Here is a 19,093-nt window from a genome sequence, read left to right as displayed (position 1 = left end):
CAGGATGGGGAAGGACATCATGCTCCTGCCACATGAAGATCACTTGAAGAAACTGGGGATGATTCATTAGAAGAGAAGACTTGGGGAAGGGGACATGAACCTTGCCTTGAAGGACCTGCAGGGCTGACATATGGAAGAGAGCAAGCACTCCTTTTGCAGGGCCCCAGGAGCAGAAGAAGGAGCCAGAATGGAAGACATGGAGAGGCAGGTTTCAGTTCTATGTAAAGAACAACTTCATCATAGTTGGAGCTGAAGGTAGAATGAGTTATGCCATGAGCTATTGGCACTGACACTAGATATTTTTCAGCAGAAGCTGTATGCATTAGTGCAGCTAAAGTGAGGTATGCTGGTGAGTGAATTCCTCAAATTCAAGTAGAATTACATGGCTTCTGAAGGTTTTCTAACTATTGTTGTTGAGTCATTTCAGTCATGTCTCACTCTTCGTGACCCCATTGGGAAATTACTTAACAGAGATATTGGAGTGGTTTGCCATTTCCTTTTCCACCTCATTTTAGAGATGAGAAAACTGAGGTAAGCATGCTAAAGTGATTTGCTCAGAGTCACACAGCTTCAAAGTATATGAGGCCTGATTTGAACACAGCAAGATGAGTCTTTCTTCTCTAAGGCTGGCACTCTGTCCACTGTGCCACGTAAATCTAAGATTCTACAGTTCTGTGAGTCATCAATAGAAAATTGCAATACAACCTGTCGCTTTGTATTACTCATTTATTCTTTCTATCTGAGGGATTCTCTTGGGGGTGCCTGTAGGCTTCAATATTCCTCATACATTATACGGAACCTACCCTGCAAAGGACATACAGAGGACTCTTCTACACAGGACTGGAAAGCAGACCAAATCCATGACTGAAATGTGCCTGTGCTGGAGTCAGCTCCATTTCCATGGTGGATCTCAAAGCCTTTTGGGAGAAGAGCCAAGGATAGAGTTCGTCTAGAACTAAGAATATGGAAAAACAGAAGAAAGGAGCAGGAAGGATTGAGTTGGTAAGAGATTCTAGGCAGCTTCTGGAACCAAGTGAGAGCTCATTGACGATGACCCTAACGCCTTGTTAAGCTGTTTCTTATCACAATGGCAAGTTGCATAACACTGTGCCCAGTGAGCCATGCCTGTAACCATAGCATCTGGGGATTACCCTGGATAAACTTCAGGGCATGCAAGATCAGCAGAGACAACAGGCTGTGCCCGTATCTGTCACTGCAGCATGAGGGGTGCATATATGTTCAGAGGGTGCTCCTCCATGGAACTTCGGATATCCAGCTTAGATATAAATATGGCACTCAGCGGGACATCAGTGCACGTAAAGAAGCTTTAAAGAAAATACATCACAAGTACTGTCTGTATCAGATGGCTAAATGTTTTCCAGAACTTAATCAAATCTAATTTATATGCATTATATAATAGAACAGTCAACAGAGGGGAAAATATCCGTCTTAGTCCTGGCTGTGTAGCAAAAAAAATCTGCATTTAAATCTTGCTATTGATACTTCTGGCATTGACTAAGCAAGTCCCTTCTTCTCTCTGGGCCTGAGTTTTCTCATGTGTAAAATGAAGGGTTTGAACCAGAAATCCTCTGAGGTCCCTTCCATCTTCACCTCTATCATTCTTTGGTCCCTGAATGTGTCCTGACCACCTACGTTCCCTCTGTGTGTTCCTCTCTATGCATAGGTAATAGGACAGAGAGAATGCTGACTCTGGAGTCCGAATAAGTGGGTCAAGACCTCTCCATTAACAGCAGTGTGAACTTGAGCAAGTCACTAAAATCTCTGCACCTCAGTTTCCTCCTCTGTCAGATGAAGGGCTGGATGAGGTGGCCTATAGAGATCCTCTATAGGGATTTATAATTGTGTGATCACACTTTCCCTATTCATGTCCACTCCACATATTGACACTGTATGTCTTAGTTGTTGACAGTGTTCCCCAGGTTTGTGGGGAAAATATGATACTTCTTTATTATGCTGTTTCGTGAAATGCCTTTGCTTTGGCTTGTGTTCTTTGGCTGAACAGCAAAGGCAACCACACCAATGTTGGCTAATGACCTACTGTTTTCAGGGGCTGCAGCTCCACAGAGAGAACACGATGCTTCTGTAGATCGTTCCCCTCCTCCTTGCATCTGCTTGAGCAGAGGGCATTTTTCTTTCATCTGCTATTTGAATTTGGTCCCATAGTTATTCAAAATGTAGGAACCAGGGGAGATCTGATCTGGTTCCCCACAGATGAGTTAGGGAATTTTACCTAGGAGCTACATATAGATGATGAAACTGAGGCCTGAGAGATTAAGGGACTTGCCCCCAATGATCCAGACAGGATGTGGCTGGAGAAGGATTCAAACTCATGTCTGCTTAGTGAAAAGTTCTGTGTTCTCTCCATTGCCTTCAGGGACTGGCTTTGGTGCCGACCTTGTGCTCCTGTAATTTTGTGGCACACAAATAATTAAACTCCTTTCACATCAATTTCATTAAGATTCCTTTTCGAAATTTACCTTGTGTGAGTAGGTGACCCTTGGTAGCCTTAGCCTCAGCCAAGGCTGCTCTGGGATCAGAGGAAGGCCGAGAATAAGCAGTTGTTCAGGAGTGACCGTGTGGAAGCACTGTGATAGGTGTTTTACAAATAAAAATGCAGTTAATACTTATTTATATAATTTTCCCATCAACTACTTTACATTGTCTCTTTAATAAATGGCAGGTCAAGGGTTAAACCTGAGAAAAGATAGAACTGGGAGAAAAAAAAATCAGAAAGAGTCAGCAGGAGGGAATATGGAGAATAGCACTGCAGACAGAAGGGTGGAACGGCATAGGGCTGCTGAGACCTTCTAAAACCAGAGCGAAGGAGAGAATCCTCTACCCGCTCCTCCACCAGGTCCTTCTCCCACTTTCCCTTAGTTCAGGTACCTCCTCCCCCACTCTAGTTTCTCTCTCTGACACAGCTAAGAAGCCCTCAAAATTGAAGTCTTCCAACTATGTCTTGAAGTGACCTTAGTCACTGAGTCCTGTATTTGTCCGGTGTGCATTAAAGTATACACCCCAATATATTACCTCTTCCCTTCTCCCCTGAGACTTGGAGGAGCATCATCGGAGATGGAATTTTCCTCTTGGTAGGCCCCTATCTACTGGACTTCACTTGAAAGACCACCATTTCCCACATCCCAGCTCTGGCTCCTCCTTCCCCTCTTGCCTCTACAGTCAGGGTCTCCTCTTTTACTCCATTGATTTTTGCAACTTTTCTGAGCAGCTTTAAGGCATCATTGTACTTCTTGTGGACAATCAGCCAAGCAGCAGACTCTGGCAATCACCTGATTAAATAGTATAGGAGAGATGTGGTTAATTCTCTATTTTCTCCTTGTTCAAAATCACACTTCTTGCATCTAGCAGAGTGACGTTGTTTTTAAAAATTGCACAAGTAACTACTTTGTATTCTTTAGCCTACAAAAAGAAAGTTCATGTGTAAAAGTTTTCATTTCCAGTTATGCCACACATCTCTGACAAGATGGCCAGAGTTACTGATCACTGGGAACCCTTCTTGCATTTTTCCTTTAAATGAGTCAGGACAGGTTTTTGCTTTTGGCTCAAATCATACCTCCCCAATAGATGAAGAAATAGACCTATCAGGAAAAACTTCTAACATTGTCAATAGAATAGACAGCACTTAAATCACTCTTTCATTCCTAGAAGCTCTAAGTGGGAGAAAAAGTCCTCCTCCTCTATCCTATGGGCACAACTCAGCAAGAATTCCATTCTTGTATCAGCAATGCAATTGCAGACAGGAGAATTACATCATTTGGATATATCTTGAATCACTGCCCAGGAAATAGAAAACTCCATCAATTCTAAGAGAAGATCATCTGATCTTTTCTATTAAAAATATTTTGTCCCCTTGATTTTCAGACTTTCCCCTAAACCCTCTCCATTCTCTTATTGCTGTAGTAAAAGAAAAAAAATACGTAAGTCTAGCATCACTTCATCACAATTTCAAAGTTAAAACAAATGCTTCCTGAATTCATCTAACGTTTCATCTCCATGGTCTTTATTATGAACATTAAGGCAGTGTTTAATAATCCCCCTTAACATTGCAAATGCAAATTTCTTTCTACACCATCCATCAAGAGCTTCAGAGTAAAGTGCTCTCCTGTGGATTGTGAGAACATTATTGCTGAAGCAGGACCACTTTAAAAATTCTCTAACAAGCTTTTAAACCTTGGTAAGTTGGAAGTCCCCTTGGAGAGGAGATAGACTGAAATGACAATAAAAACTAAGTTGTTAAGATTCACATAGGGCTTTACATATGTTATCTCATTTGATGTTCCTAAGAACTTTGGGTTATAGGTGCTCTTATTATCCCCATTTTACAGATGAGGAACCTGGGGGAAAGAGAGGTCAACTGATTTCCTCATGGTCAGACAGCTAGTCAGTACCTGAGGCTAGATTTGACCAGACTCTAGGTCCAGCGCTTTATCTATTATACTACCAAGGTGCCCCCAATGACATGGCTAAATCTTTGTGAATCTTTAAAGCTGCTGAATTAATGGTAGCTACTATAATGCTAGGACACTGGTTTGCCTTCACACATATATTCCAAGTCCATGTTCAAACCAGGGGGGAGGTAAGAGAGAGATCAAATTTCCTGATGCCCACAGTCTTGTTGGCATTGCCCTTTCATCCTGCTACTTCATGCTGAAAAGCTGAAGCTGCTGTTTTAGCTTGCCTCATTGTTGGACTTGGTTCTAGTTCAACTTCTAGAGAAATAGCTCCGTGTGCTTCACCTCAAATCCTCCTTCAAGGACCTGCAGGGCTGACATATGGAAGAGAGCAAACATTCCCTGTGCAGGGCCCCAGAGGCAGAACGAGGAACCAAGGTGAAAGAAGCAGAGAGGCAGGTTTAGGTTCTAGGTAAAGAACAACTTCATAATAGTTAGAGCTGAAGATAGAATGAGTTATGCCAAAAGCTAGTCCCTCTGTCACTAGATATTTTTCAGCAGAAGCTGGATAGGTGTTAGTGGAGTTAAGGTGAGGAATACTGGTGAGTGAATTGCTTATATACAGGTTTAATAGATGACGTTGAAGGCTTTTCCAACTCTTTGCTGTCATTGAGTTGTTTCAGTCATATCTGACTCTTCATGACCCCATTGGGATGTTTTCTTGGTGGAGATATTGGAGGGGGTTACAATTTCCTTCCTCATCCCATTTTATATTTGAGGAAACTCAGGCAAACAGGGTGGAATGACTTGCACAGGCTGACATAAGTAGTAAGAATCTGAGGCCAGATTTGAACTCAGGAAGATGACTGATTCCAGGGCTGTCACTCTATCCACTGTGGCACCTAGCTCTAAGATTCTACAGTTCTGTGAATTACAAATAGGACACTGAAGCTCAGCGTGTTCTTATTTACCACCTATTTACTGTGTCTCCCTGAGAGATTCTTTTGGGGGAGTCTTTAGGCTTTAATATTCCTCATATATTATATCCTACAAAGAACATACAGAGGATTCTTGTATGCCGAATGGGTAAGCAGACCAAATCCAAGACGGTGTAATGGGTCTGTGCTGCAGCTAGCTGCATCGCATGATGGGATGCCTTTAAGGAGAAGAGCCAAGGATAGAATCAAGCTGGAGATTAGATTATGGAAGAACAAAAGCAAGGAGCATGAAGGATTGGGTTGGTAAGAGATTCTAGGAAGGTACTGAGACGAAGTGGGAGCTCATTGACTATGACCCCAAAGCCTTGTTAAGTCCTTCCTTACCCCAATGACAACTTTGATTGCAACATGAGCCTAGTCAGGATCACAGAATTACCATTGAAAACTCTCAGATCACATAAGATCAGAAGAGAGAACAAGCTGTGGCCATGTCTGTCGCAAGAGATTACAGCTGTTGAAAGTATTCACCAGGTTTGTGGGGAAAATATGGATACTTTCTTATGTTAGTTCATTAAATGCCTTTGCATTGGCTTGTGTTCTTTGACTGAGTAATAAAGGCAACCATACCAGTAGGGGCTCATGAACTATGGATTTGAGAGCCTATAGCTCCATAGAGAGAACACCATGCTTCTGTTGTATTTTCCCCTCCTCCTTGCAGGAGGACAGAAGCCTGAGGGTTTAGCTTGGAAGGAGAGCATATTTCTTTCAGTCTACTGTGTCAAATTCGTCTCATAGAAATTCAAAATTTAGTAAACAGGGGTCCTGTTTGGGTAACCCACTTTTGAGTTAGAGAAATTCCCCTAGAAGCTACATATAGATGAAGAAACTGAGGCCCGAGAGATTAAAGGGCTTGTCCACGAGGACCCAGCCAAGACATGGCTGAGAAAGGATTCAAACTCATGTCTGCTGACTGAAAAATCTAGTGTTCCATCCACATTGCCTTCAGGGATGTGTTTCTCTAACTAACTTGTGCTCCTCTAAGTTACTAGAGCACAAATACTTAAGCTTATTTCATACAAATTTCATTAAGACTCTTTTTTCTAAATTTGCCTGGTGGGTGTAGGTGATCTGTGGTAGCCTCAGTCACAGTCAACGCTGGTCTGGAACCAGAAGGAGACAGGGAATGAGCAGTTATGAAGGCCTTTCTATATGGCAAGCACTATGCTAAGTGTTTTACAAATAAAATCTCATTAAATATTCATTATATCATTGTGCCATCAATCATTTTATGTTGTCTCCTTATGGAATGACAGGGCAAAGGCTAAACCACTGATCAAAGAAAGAAATGAGGGGAGGAAGCAAAAAGAGCAGGCAGGAAGGAATAGGGAGAATGGAGTTTGAGAGAAGAGGGGAGAAAGGCAGGGAGCTGCTGAGACCTTATTCAACCAGAGAGAAGGAGAGAACTCCCTCTCCCCCCTCCTCCACAAAGGGATCCTCATACTATCTCACAGTGCAGGTACCTCTTCCCCAACTCTGGTTTGTCTCTCTGACACAGCTAGGAAACCCAAAAGATTGGTTTCTTCGAACAGGCAAGTTTACTGTGGCCTCCAGGGATTCTCAATCACCCTATTCTTGTTCAGTGTGAATTGAAGTGTCCACCCCAATCCCTTAGTGTTCCCTGCCTGGTCCACTGAGACTTGGATAAACATCATCAGAAATTGAACGTTCCTGTTGGTAGGTCCCTGGTTACTGGGCTTTACTTGAAAAGGCACCATTTCCCATACCCTAGCCTTCACTCCCCTTTCCCCTCTCACCTCTACAGTCAGGGTCTTATCCTTTACTCCACTGATTTTTTCAACTTTTCTGAGTGCCTTTAAGGCATCATTGCATTTCTTGTGGACAGTGAGACATCTAGCAGATTCTGACAAACAACTAATTAAATAGTGCAGAACAGAAAGAATTAATTTTCCATTTTCTCCTTGTCCAAAATCACACTTTTTGTTTGTAGCAGAATTTAGGTTCCCTTTTTAATTCTAAATCTAATTACTTTGTATCATTTAATATGCAAAAGAAAGTTCATGTGTAAAGGCTTTCATCCCCAATTATGCCACAGACCTCTAACAAGATGGCCAGAATTAATGATCAGCTGGGGTCCTTCTTGATGTTTTTCCCCTTTTATAAAGATTCTGTAAATGAGTTAGGACAAGTCTTTGCATTTGGTTCCAATCAGTTTTCCCCAATAGATGTTCAAATAGACCTATCAGGAAAAACTTCTAAAATTGTCAATAGATTAGACCCCATTTATAACACCCTTTCATTTCTTGAAGCTTTAAGTGGGAGCAAATCATTTCCTTCTTTTCTATCCCATGGGAGTAATCATCTCAGGTGAACAATTCAACAAGAATTCAATTCTTGTATCAGCAATGCAAATGGAGAGAAGAGAGTTACATCATTAGAATGTCTTGAATCACTGACAAGTAATAAACATTTCCATCTATGCTAAGAGATGCTTATGTTGTATTTTCTAATAGAAATACTTTGGGCGATTGGGGGGCAGAGTAGAAAGATGCACAGACTCTAGCTCTTCCCCCACAGCCCACAAAATACTTGTAAAAAATGACTCTCAACAAATTCTAGAACAGCAGAAGCCATAGAACGACAAAGTGGAAGAGATTTTCAGCCAAAGATAACCTGGAAGGCCCACAGGAAAGGTCTATCCCACGGGACACTGAGTGGAGGGGAGCCCAGCTCTGGCCATGCAGCACTAGGAGAAACAGGACCAGAACAGGCCTCTGGGACAGAATCCCCAGGAGGGAGGATCTCACATTCCTCAACACACAAGCGCCAAAGAAAGCTTGAAAGGTCAGTAAGAGAGCTTTCCCAAATGGGCGAGAGGGAAGCAGATTCCACCACAGCACTGGCTCCAGGTAGTGGTGGGAGCGGTGGCAGCAGCAGTGGAGGCAGCAGCAGTGGGCGTCCATTTGTGAAGCGCTGGGCCCAAAGCCCTGGGTTCTCATCTGAACCTCAACCCTGAGTGGTGGCCCTGCCACCATTGAAAGTCCCTAGGGGAACTGAGTAGCTGCTATGAATCTTAGCCCTGAGCATGGTCCTGGGATGAGGAGGAGCAATAGGACCCTCCTCTTGACAAAGGATTCAGAAATCAAGTAACTGACTGAGAAAATAACCAAAAAAGGGAAAAAATAAAACCATAGGAGGTTACTTTCTTGGTGAGCAGGTATTTCCTTCCATCCTTTCAGATGAGGAAGAACAATGCATACTGTCATAAGAAGTCAAGGTTTCTGAATCCAGTACCTCCAAAATGAATAAGAAATGGGCTCAGGCCATGGAAGAGCTTGAGAAACGAGTCAACAGCTTGCTAAAGGACACTCAAAAAAATGCTGAAGAAAATAACACCTTTAAAAATAGGCTAACTCAGTTGGCAAAAGAGATCCAAAAAGCCAATGAGGAGAAGAATGCTTTAAAAAGCAGAATTGGCCAAATGGAAAAAGAGGTTCAAAAGCCCACTGAAGAAAATAGTTCTTTAAAAATTAGGATGGAACAGATGTAAGCTAATGACTTTATAAGAAACCAAGAAATTGCAAAACAAAACAAAAAAAATGAAAAAATAGAAAATAATGTAAAATATCTCATTGGAAAAACAACTGACCTGGAAAATACATCCAGGAGAGATCATTTAAAAATTGTGGGACTACCTGAAAGCCATGATCAAAAAAAGAGCATGTTTCATGAAATTATCAAGAAAAACTGCCCTGATATTCTAGAACCAGAGGGCAAAATAAATATTGAAAGACTCCTCAGATCACTTCCTGAAAGAGATTCCAAAAGAGAAACTCCTAGGAATATTTAGCCAAATTCCAGAGCTCCCAGGTCAAGGAGAAAGTATTGCAAGCAACCAGAAAGAAACAGTTTGAGTATTGTGGAAATGCAATCAGGATAACACAGGATCTGGCAGCTTCTACATTAAGGGATCAAAGGGAATAAGATATTCCAGAAGTCAAAGGAACTGGGATTAAAAAGAAGAAAACCTACTCAGCAAAACTGAGTATAATACTTCAAGGAGAAAAATTGTCATTCAATGCAATAGAGAACTTTCAAGTATTCTTGATGAAAAGACCAGAAGTGAATAGGAAATTTGACTTTCAAACACAAGAATCAAGAGATGCATGAAAAGGTAAACAGGAAAGAGAAAACAGAAAGGACTTTCTAAAGTTGAACTGTTTATATTCCTACATGAAAAGATAATATTTGTAACTCTTGAGACTTTTCTCCATATTTGGGTAGTTGGAGGAATTATACACACACACACACACACATGTATATATATATATATATATATACAGAGAGAGAGAGAGAGAGAGAGAGAGAGAGAGAGAGAGAGAGAGAGAGAGAGAGAGAGAGAGAGAGAGAGAGAGAGAGAATACAGGGTGAGCTGAATAAAAAGGGATGATACCTAAAATAATAAAATAAAGTTGAGGGATGAGAGAGGAATATATTGGGAGGAGAAAGGGAGAAATGGAATGGGGTAAATTATCACTCATCAAGGAGGCAAGAGAAAGCTTCCTCAATGGAGGAGAGAAGGGAGGACGTGAGAGGGAAAACGGAAGCTTACTCTCTTCACATTTGGCTTGAGGGAATGACATGCTCACTCAGTTTGGTATGAAAGTGTATCTTCCACTACAGAAGGGTAGAGGAGAAGGAGACAAGTGAGTTGAGGGGAATGATAGAAGGGAGGGCAAATGGGAGAAGGGAGTTATCAGAAGTAAGCACTTTTGGGGAGCGACAAGGTCAAAGGAGAGAATAGAATCAATGCGGGGCAGGATAGCATGGAGGGGAATATAGTTAGTCTGACACAACGTGACCATTATGGAAGTCTTTTGCAAAACAACACATATACAGCCTGTGTTGAACTGTCTGCCTTCTCGGTGGGGATGGGTGGGGAGGGAGGGAGAGAAGTTGGAATTCAAAGTATTAGGAATGAATGTTGAGAATTGTTTTTGCATACAACTGGGAAATAAGAAATAGAGGTAATGGGGTATAGAAACCTATCTTGCCCTACAAGAAAAGAGAGAAGAAGGGGATAAGGGAAGGGAGGGTTGTGGTAGAAGGGAGGGCATATTGAAGGAAGGGGCAATCAGAATGCAAGGTATTATGGGGTGGAGGGAGGGGAGAGATAGGGAGAAAATTTGGAACTCAAAATTTTTTGGAAATGAATGTTGAAAACTAAAATTAATAAATAAACATTAAAATAAAAGATTATAAATTCAAATTTCTTTCTAGACACTATATTGAATCACAGCCGAGTACTCTCCCTGGGATGTGCTGAGTGCAGAATTCTCTGTATTTTAAGTATTCCCTAAAAAACTTTTGTATCTTTATAAATTAGAACCCTCTCAGAAATAAGAGTTTCAAACCATATAGAAATGACAGTATTATAAATGATAAAACGTGGATACCACATCATAGGTCATTAAATTCATTTCATACAGATTTCATTAGGACTGGTTTTTAAAAAGATCACTCCAGTTTCTGAAGTCACAAGCATTAATATGATCATACAATAAGAATTTTCTAATCTTGCTTCAAGGAAAGCTGTACTGGATTGCATTATTTTTTAACTTTTGGGAAGAGTTTAATCATTTGTATAATTTATATCAACACAACAGTCATGCTTTAAATGAAAACTGATGTCTTCACATGCCCAGAGAATCTTTTTTTAAGTATAATTTTTATTTTCAATTTTCAACATTTACTTCCACAAGATTTTGAATTCCAAATTTTCTCCCCATCTCTCCCCTTCCTCCTCCCCAGAACAATATGCACCCCAACCACCACTTTCCCCAATCTGCCCTCCCTCCTATCACCCCCTTCTCCCATCTCCCTCCCCTGTATTTTCCTGTAGAGGAGATAGATTTCTATACTTCATTGCTTATAAGACTTATTTCCAAGTTGCATGCAAAAATATTTTTAACATTCATTTTTAAAGCTTTGACTTCCACATTCTCTCCCTCCCTCCCTCCCCACCCACTCTCATTGAGAAAGCAAACAATTTGGTATAGGTTGATAACATTTAATATTATTTTTGGACTTTAATAAGAGGCAAAGCTTGAATTAATTAATCAGAAGAAGAGCCTGGACCTAACAGTCTCTTTGCTCTCTGAAGTAAACTTATAGAATACTTCTTCTTATGTCAACAAGGCCAGATGGGCCTGACTTAGCAAACTTTGTGAGTCCCTTAATCCAAGACAGTATCTTGAATAATGAGACTTTTTCCATATCTTAATATTTTGTGAACATATACTATGTTATGGCATGTAAATGGTAAAGAAAACACAGATATCCTGGGTCATAATTTCAATTGAAACTTTGTCAACCCTCTTACTTTATTGTATTTACGACCTATTCAATTAAGAAAATTCCTATACATTATGATCAGGTAGGATTCATACCAGGAATGCAGGGCTGGTTCAATATTAGGAAAACTATTAGCATTATTGATCATATCAACAACAAAACTAACAAAAACCACATGATTATCTCAATAGATGCAGAAAAAGCTTTTGACACAATACAAAACCCATTCCTATTAAAAACAGTGGAGAACATAGGAATAAAGGGAACTTTCCATAAAACAATAAGCAGTATCCATTTAAAACCTTCAGCAAGCATTATACGGAATGGGGATAAGCTAGATGCATTTCCAATAAGATCAGGGGTGAAACAAGGTTGTCCATTATCATCACTATTACTCAACATGGTACTAGAAATGTTAGCTGTAGCAATTAGACAAGATAAAGATATTGAAGGAATAAGAATAGCCAAAGAAGAAACTAAGTTATCACTCTTTGCAGATGATATGATGATTTACTTAGAGAATCCCAGAGATTCAAGTAAAAAACTACTTGAAATAATAAACAACTCTGGCAAAGTTTCAGGTTACAAAATAAACCCACACAAATCTTCCACATTCCTATATATTAGCAACAAAGTCCAACAGCAAGAGATAGAAAGAGAATTCCCATTTAAAGCTAGGGTAGACATTATAAAATACTTAGGAGTTTACCCGCCAAAACAAACCCAGAGATTATATGAACACAATTACAAGACATTTTTTGCACAAATAAAGTCAGATTTAAGTAAATGGAAAAACATCAGTTGCTCATGGGTAGGCCATGTTAATATAATAAAAATTACAATTCTACCTAAATTAATTTACTTATTTAGTGCCATACCAATTAAACTATCAGATAATTATTTTCTAGAGCTGGATCAAATAATATCAAAATTCATTTGGAAGAACAAAAGGTCCAGAATATCAAAGGGACTAATGAAAAGAAATGCTTGGGAAGGTGGCCTAGAGCTACCAGACCTCAAATTGTACTATAAAGCAGCAATTATCAAAACCACTTGGTATTGGCTAAGAAACAGAGAGGTAGACGAGTGGAATAGACTTGGAACTCAAGACACAGTAGGCAAGGAATATAGCAACCTCTTGTTTGATAAACCCAAGGACCCCAGCTTCTGGGATAAGAACTCACTGTTCGACAAAAATTGCTGGGAAAACTGGATAACAGTGTGGCGGAAATTAGGCATAGACCCATGCCTGACACCGTACACAAAAATAAAGTCCAAATGGGTACATGATTTAGGTATAAAGATTGATACCATGAATAAACTGGAGGAGCAAGGAATAGTGTATTTATCAGATTTATGGAGAAGGGAAAAATTTTTTACTAAAGAAGAGATAGAAAGCATTATGAAATGCAAGATGGATAATTTTGATTACATTAAACTGAAAAGGTTTTGCACAACCAAACCCAATGCAACCAAAATTTGGAGGGATGTAGTAAATTGGGAAAGAATTTTTATGGCTAAGCTCAGGGATAAAGGCCTCGTTTCTAGAATATACAGAGGACTGACTCAAATGTATAACTATACAAGTCATTCCCCAATTGATAAAAGGTCAAAGGATATGAACAGGCAATTTTCAGAGGAAGAAATTAAAGACATCTATAATCACATGAAAAAATGCTCTAAATCACTGTTGATTAGAGAGATGCAAATCAAAACAACTCTGAGGTACCACATCATACCTATAAGATTGGCAAACATGACAGAACAAGAAAATGATAAATGCTGGAGAGGATGTGGGAGAGTTGGAACACTAATTCATTGTTGGTGGAGCTGTGAGCTCATCCAGCCATTCCGGAGAGTAATTTGGAACTATGCCCAAAGGGCTACAAAAATGTGCATACCCTTTGACCCAGCAACATCGCTACTAGGACTGTATCCCCAAGAGATCATAAAAATGGGAAAGGGTCCCACATGTACAAAAATATTTATAGCAGCACTCTTTGTAGTTGCCAAAAACTGGAAGTCAAGGGCATGCCCATCAATTGGGGAATGGCTGAATAAATTATGGTATATGAATGTAATGGAGTACTATTGTGCCATAAGAAATGATGAACAAGAAGACTTCAGAGAGCCCTGGAAAGACTTATACGATCTGATGCTGAGTGAAAGGAGCAGAACCAGGAGAACTTTGTGCACAGCAACGACCACAGTATGCGAGAGTTATTTCTGGTAGACTTGGAAATTCGTAATAATGCAAGAACTTATTTTTTAAAAATCCCAGTCGTGGTTTTCTAAGGCAAAATGCCTTCCACACCCAGAGAAAGAAATACGGAAGTCATCTGCAGAATGTAGCAGATCATATTTATGTGTGTGTGTGTTTTTGTGTATTATGTTTTGATTTGTTATATGATTTCTTCCATTTATTTTAGTTCATCTACATAGCATGACTATAGTGAAAACTTACGCAATAGGAAAGTATATGTAGAATCTATACAGAATTGTATGCTGCCGTGGGGAGGGAGGGGGGTAGTGAGGGGGAGGTGTGGGGGGGATAAAATCTTAATTTTATGGCAGTGATTGTAAAACATTAAAAATAATAATAATAAAATTAAATTTAAAAAAAAAAGAAAATTCCTCCTCATAGAATAGTTAAACATATATAGAGAACATAAATCTGAGGGACACAGACACCCTTGGATAGTCCTAAAACAGATTTAAGCCTCGTCTTTAATGTAACATTCAGTCAGAGATTTCCTTCTGGCTCCACGTCCATATAACTGCTAGCTTTAAAGGAATAAACAATATGCATTCAGCTTGTTTGCCTTTTTAAAATAAACTTTCAGGTCGACAAGGTCATACATGTGTAGCCATGCAAAACACTTCCATAACAATCATGTTGTGAAAGACTAACCACATTTCCCTCTATCCTGTCCTGACCTCCATTTATTCCATTTTCACCCTTGACCTGTCCTCTCCATAGTGTTTGCTTCTGATTACCCCTTCCCCCAGTTGTTGTCCCTTCTATTATCCTCCCTCTCCTATCCCCTTCTCCTCTGCCTTCCTGCAGTGTATGATGGATTTCCATGCCCAATTGAATATGTGTTATTTCCTCCTTAAGCGAATTTCAATGAGAGTAAGGCTCCTTTATTCTGTCCCTCTTCCCCTAAATTGTAAAATCTCTTTCTTGCCTCTTTTATGTGAGATGATTTACTACATTCTACCTCTCCCTTTCTCTTTCTCCCAACACATTCCTCTCAACACTTACTTTCACTTTTTAGGTATTCTTCGTTCATATTCAGCTCATCCTGTGCCCTCTGTCTATCTACCTATCCACACACATACATACCCATATGCCTACACATATGTAATATAGATAGATACACATACATACATACTCCCTCTCACTACCCTAATACTGAGATAGGTCTCATGAGATACAAATATCATCTTTCCATGTAGTAATGTAAACAGTTCAACTTTAGTGAGTCCCTTATGGCTTCTCTTTCCTGTTTCCCTCTTCCAGTTTCTCTTGATTCTTATATTTGAAAGTCAAATTTTCTATTTATCTCTGATTGTTTCAACAAGAACGCTTAGAAATCCTTGATTTCACTGTAATGTCATTTTCCCCTGAATCATTATACTCAGTTCTGCTGAGTAAGTGATTCTTGGTTTTAACCCTAACTCCTATGACCTCTGGAATATCCTATTGCAAGCCTTTCAATCCCTTAGTGTAGAAGCTGCTAAATTCTGTGTTACTCTGATTGTGTTTCCACAATTCTTTATTAGTTTCTTTCTGGCTCCTTATAATATTTTCTCCTTTGCCTGGAAACTCTGGAATTTGGCTACAATACTCCTAGGAGTTTTCCTTTTGGGATCTCTTCCAAGAGATGATTGGGGGATTCTTTCCATTTCTATTTTATCCTCTGGTTCTAGAATATAAGGGCAGTTTTCCTTGATAATTCTTGAAAGATGAGGTCTAGGCTTTTTTTATTATGGTTTTCAGTTAGACCAATAGTTTTTAAATTATCTCTCTGGGATCTATTTTCCAGGTCAGCTGTTTTTCCAATGAGATATTTCATATTGTCTTCTACTTTTTAATTCTTTTGGTTTTGTTTTATAATTCCTTTATTTCTCATAAAGTCACTAGCTTCCATTTACTCCATTCTAATTTTTAAGGAACTATTTTCTTCAGGGACCTTTTGGACCTCCTTTTCCATTTGGCCAATTCTGCTTTTTAAGGCATTCTTCTCATTGTCATGATTTTCTTGCATCACTCTGATTTCTCCTCTCAGTTTTTTCTCTATTTCTCTTACTTGATTTTTAAAATCCTTTTTTAACTCTTCCATGACCTGAGACCATTTCATATTTTCCTTGGAAGTTTTGGATGCAGGAGCCTAGACCTTCCATCTTCTTCTGGTTGTATGTTTTGATCTTCCTCCAGTTGTGTATTTTGATCTTCCTCATCGTAAAAAAAAATACCTTTTCACCAAGAAAGTCATCTTCTATAGTCTCATTTTCCCCCTTTTTGATCATTTCCCAGTTAATTACTAGACTTTTGAGCCCTTTGTTAAGTGGAGGGTGTAGAGCCCCAAGTTTCCGGGATTTTGTGCAGCTGTTTTCAGAGATATCTCTAGGGACCTGAAAATTCTCAGTTCCTCCAAAATGGAACGATCAAAGGACAGGTGTTTACTCCTCTCCTGGTCTGTGCTTGGGTCTATGAGTAGCCACAGGCACTCTTTTCTGCCTTGGAACTTTGAATAGGATTCCCTCTCCACAACTGCCACCAGCTCTGCCACACCAGGGCTCCTCCTTGCTCCAGTACCACCACCAGGACTGTGACCCAGATCAACTGCTTGATTCCCCCCACCATTTGTAGGTTAAGAGCTCCAAAAGCAGTGGCCACCACAGCAGTGTCTGCCACCACCATGGGGTTACAGCTGGGGCCAGACCATATTCCTCTCTCACTTAAAGAACTTTCACACTGACCTTTGAAGCTATCTTTGGTGTTTGTGGTTGAAAAGTCTGAAAACCACTACAACCAGTATAATGGAATAATTCAGCTCCCTGAGACCTGCTCCATTTCTCTCTGTGCTGGTGCAGCCCAGGATGGGGTGTACTTGGCTCTGAGTTGGTGCAATAGATCCTTCCTGTCAGCTTTCCAAATTGTCTTGGGCTAGAAATCTTTTTCGCTCTGTCATTTTGTGGTTTCTGTTGCTCTAGAATTTATTTAGTCATTTTACAGATATTTCGAGGGGTTTGGGGGGAGCACTCAGGGAGTTCCCTGATTTCACTCCTTCATTTTGGCTCTGATCCTGCTGCATTGCATTAATAACCATTAAAAGAGCAGGAAACATTGACTGATTCATTTTGGTTCAGGTCCGAGGGCAGATACAGGTGGCAGGAGGTCAGGGAGTTTCATTGCTATCTTTGGGACCAAGATTAAGACAGTTGAACACTCTGAGACTCAGTTTATTCATTTCTAAAATGGGATGACAATACCTGTTACTTTTGCCTCACCAGGTTGTAGTAAAGAAAAGGCCAGTTTAACCACCCATATTAACAGGGATCCCTTTGGGAATTTTTTCTGTTTATCTTCTTTGACTTCTTTGAGACATATTGACCACTCTCTCCTAAATAGTGCCTCCACCAAGGCTTTTCTGACATAGCTCACTACTGGTTTCCCTCTGCTCTGTCTGACCTCCCTTTCTCAGTCTCCTTTGCTTTCGCCCATGTCCCTCTCTCTTTGTGTGAAATATACTCCAGTTCTCTCTCTCTCTCTCTCTCTCTCTCTCTCTCTCTCTCTCTCTCTCTCTCTCTCTCTCTCTCTCTCTCTCTCTCTCTCTCCTCAGTGCAGAATCTAAGTGACGCAATGGACAGAGCACTGTATGTGGAGTCATGAAGACCTGAGTTCACAAAGAAGCCTCAGTTACTTCTTAGCTTTGTCACCTTGGCAATTCGATTAACTGATGTCTGCTTTAGTTTCCTCGTCTCTAAGATGGGAATAACAAGAGAACCTATTGTGAGGCTTGTTGTGAGGATCAAATGAGCTTCACAAATCTAAGCACTATAAGAATTATAATTATTATTGTTATCTTTGTTCCCCTGTGCATGTCCACTCATGGCTTTCTCCTGGTTTGTGATCAACTCCTCGTTTCAGATCCTGATCCATTCTTTTCTCTTGCACCCTGTCCTCATCAGCTGTGGAGCTAGACACCCACCTTACATACTTTATTTGTCTTGGTTGGAAGATCATGGGACAGGGAGTTGTCATGTAGCCATCTCTGTGCCGGGCTTCACTACCTGCCTTCTCTGACTCATCTTTCCTGAAATGATGCTGCTTCAAGAACAAAAGTCAGCTTAGTAAAGTGAATTGGTGCCAGTGTGCAACACTTGGTCCCAAACTAGCCAGAACAATAACATCTCGATAGGAGGGTGGGTCTGTACAGGGGACCTGAACTATGTAAGAAATTACAAAATGTGAGGAATTCCGAGAAAATGGGAAAATATGTATTTACCAAATGTATAATGGAATAAGCAGAACTAGGTGAATAATACATAAAATGAGGACACTAATATAAATGACAATAGCCCTGGCAGACAACCAAAACCAGGGGAATTCCAAAGGCCAACCTTGATGCCAGACAACTAAGTCCCAATTCCATGCTATCTATAGAGATGTGGGGCAAGGGGAATATTTGAGGTCATAATGTTGCTCAGGGTGTCAGAGCTGATTATTTTGTCAGTTTAGTTGAATTACTTTCTATTTTCTATGATCTCTGCCATGTTATGATGTCTGTGGATAGACAGGTATCTTGAGGGGGCAGTTGTGGAAAGAGCTCTCCTTTCCTTGGGACTTCCCTCAGCCTGGGTCTTACTCTCTTAGAGGCCCTTAGGAACAATGGTTTCTGCCTGGGCTCATTTGAACTCACTGACTCTGGGACTTCTCCTTCACTCAATGAACCTGACTTCACCTCAGAAAGGAGTGACTTAATCTACAGTCAGTTTAATATGTGCTCCTTGGTCCCTTTGATATAATTAGGTCCTGGTCTTTCAAAGACCAGCTGCGCATTGAAGAAATCAAAGCTATCTTTGGTCATATGAAAAAATTATCTTAATCACTATTGATTAGAGAAATGTACATTAAAACTATGAGGTACCACCTCATACCTATCAGATTGGCTAACATGACAGAAAAAATAACTAATGTTGGATGGCATATGGAAAAATTGGGACACCAATGCCTACTGTTAGTGGAGTTATGAACAGATCCAACTATTCTGCAGCTATGCCCAAAGAGTTATAAAGCTTTGCATATCCTTTGATCCAGCAATATTAGGTCTTTATCCCAAAGAG

General features: G+C 40.2%; 1 pseudogene; it reads right to left on the bottom strand.

Annotated features, from left to right (window-relative positions):
• LOC140522521 (solute carrier family 22 member 11-like) overlaps positions 1 to 19,093 on the bottom strand; it is a 55,926-nt pseudogene that overhangs the window by 14,423 nt on the left and 22,410 nt on the right.

Source organism: Notamacropus eugenii, chromosome 2, assembly GCF_028372415.1.
Source record: "Notamacropus eugenii isolate mMacEug1 chromosome 2, mMacEug1.pri_v2, whole genome shotgun sequence".
In the NCBI taxonomy this organism is placed as follows: domain Eukaryota; kingdom Metazoa; phylum Chordata; class Mammalia; order Diprotodontia; family Macropodidae; genus Notamacropus; species Notamacropus eugenii.
The sequence above is the reverse complement of the archived record's forward strand: the minus strand, read 5'-3'. Positions and strand labels throughout refer to the sequence as shown.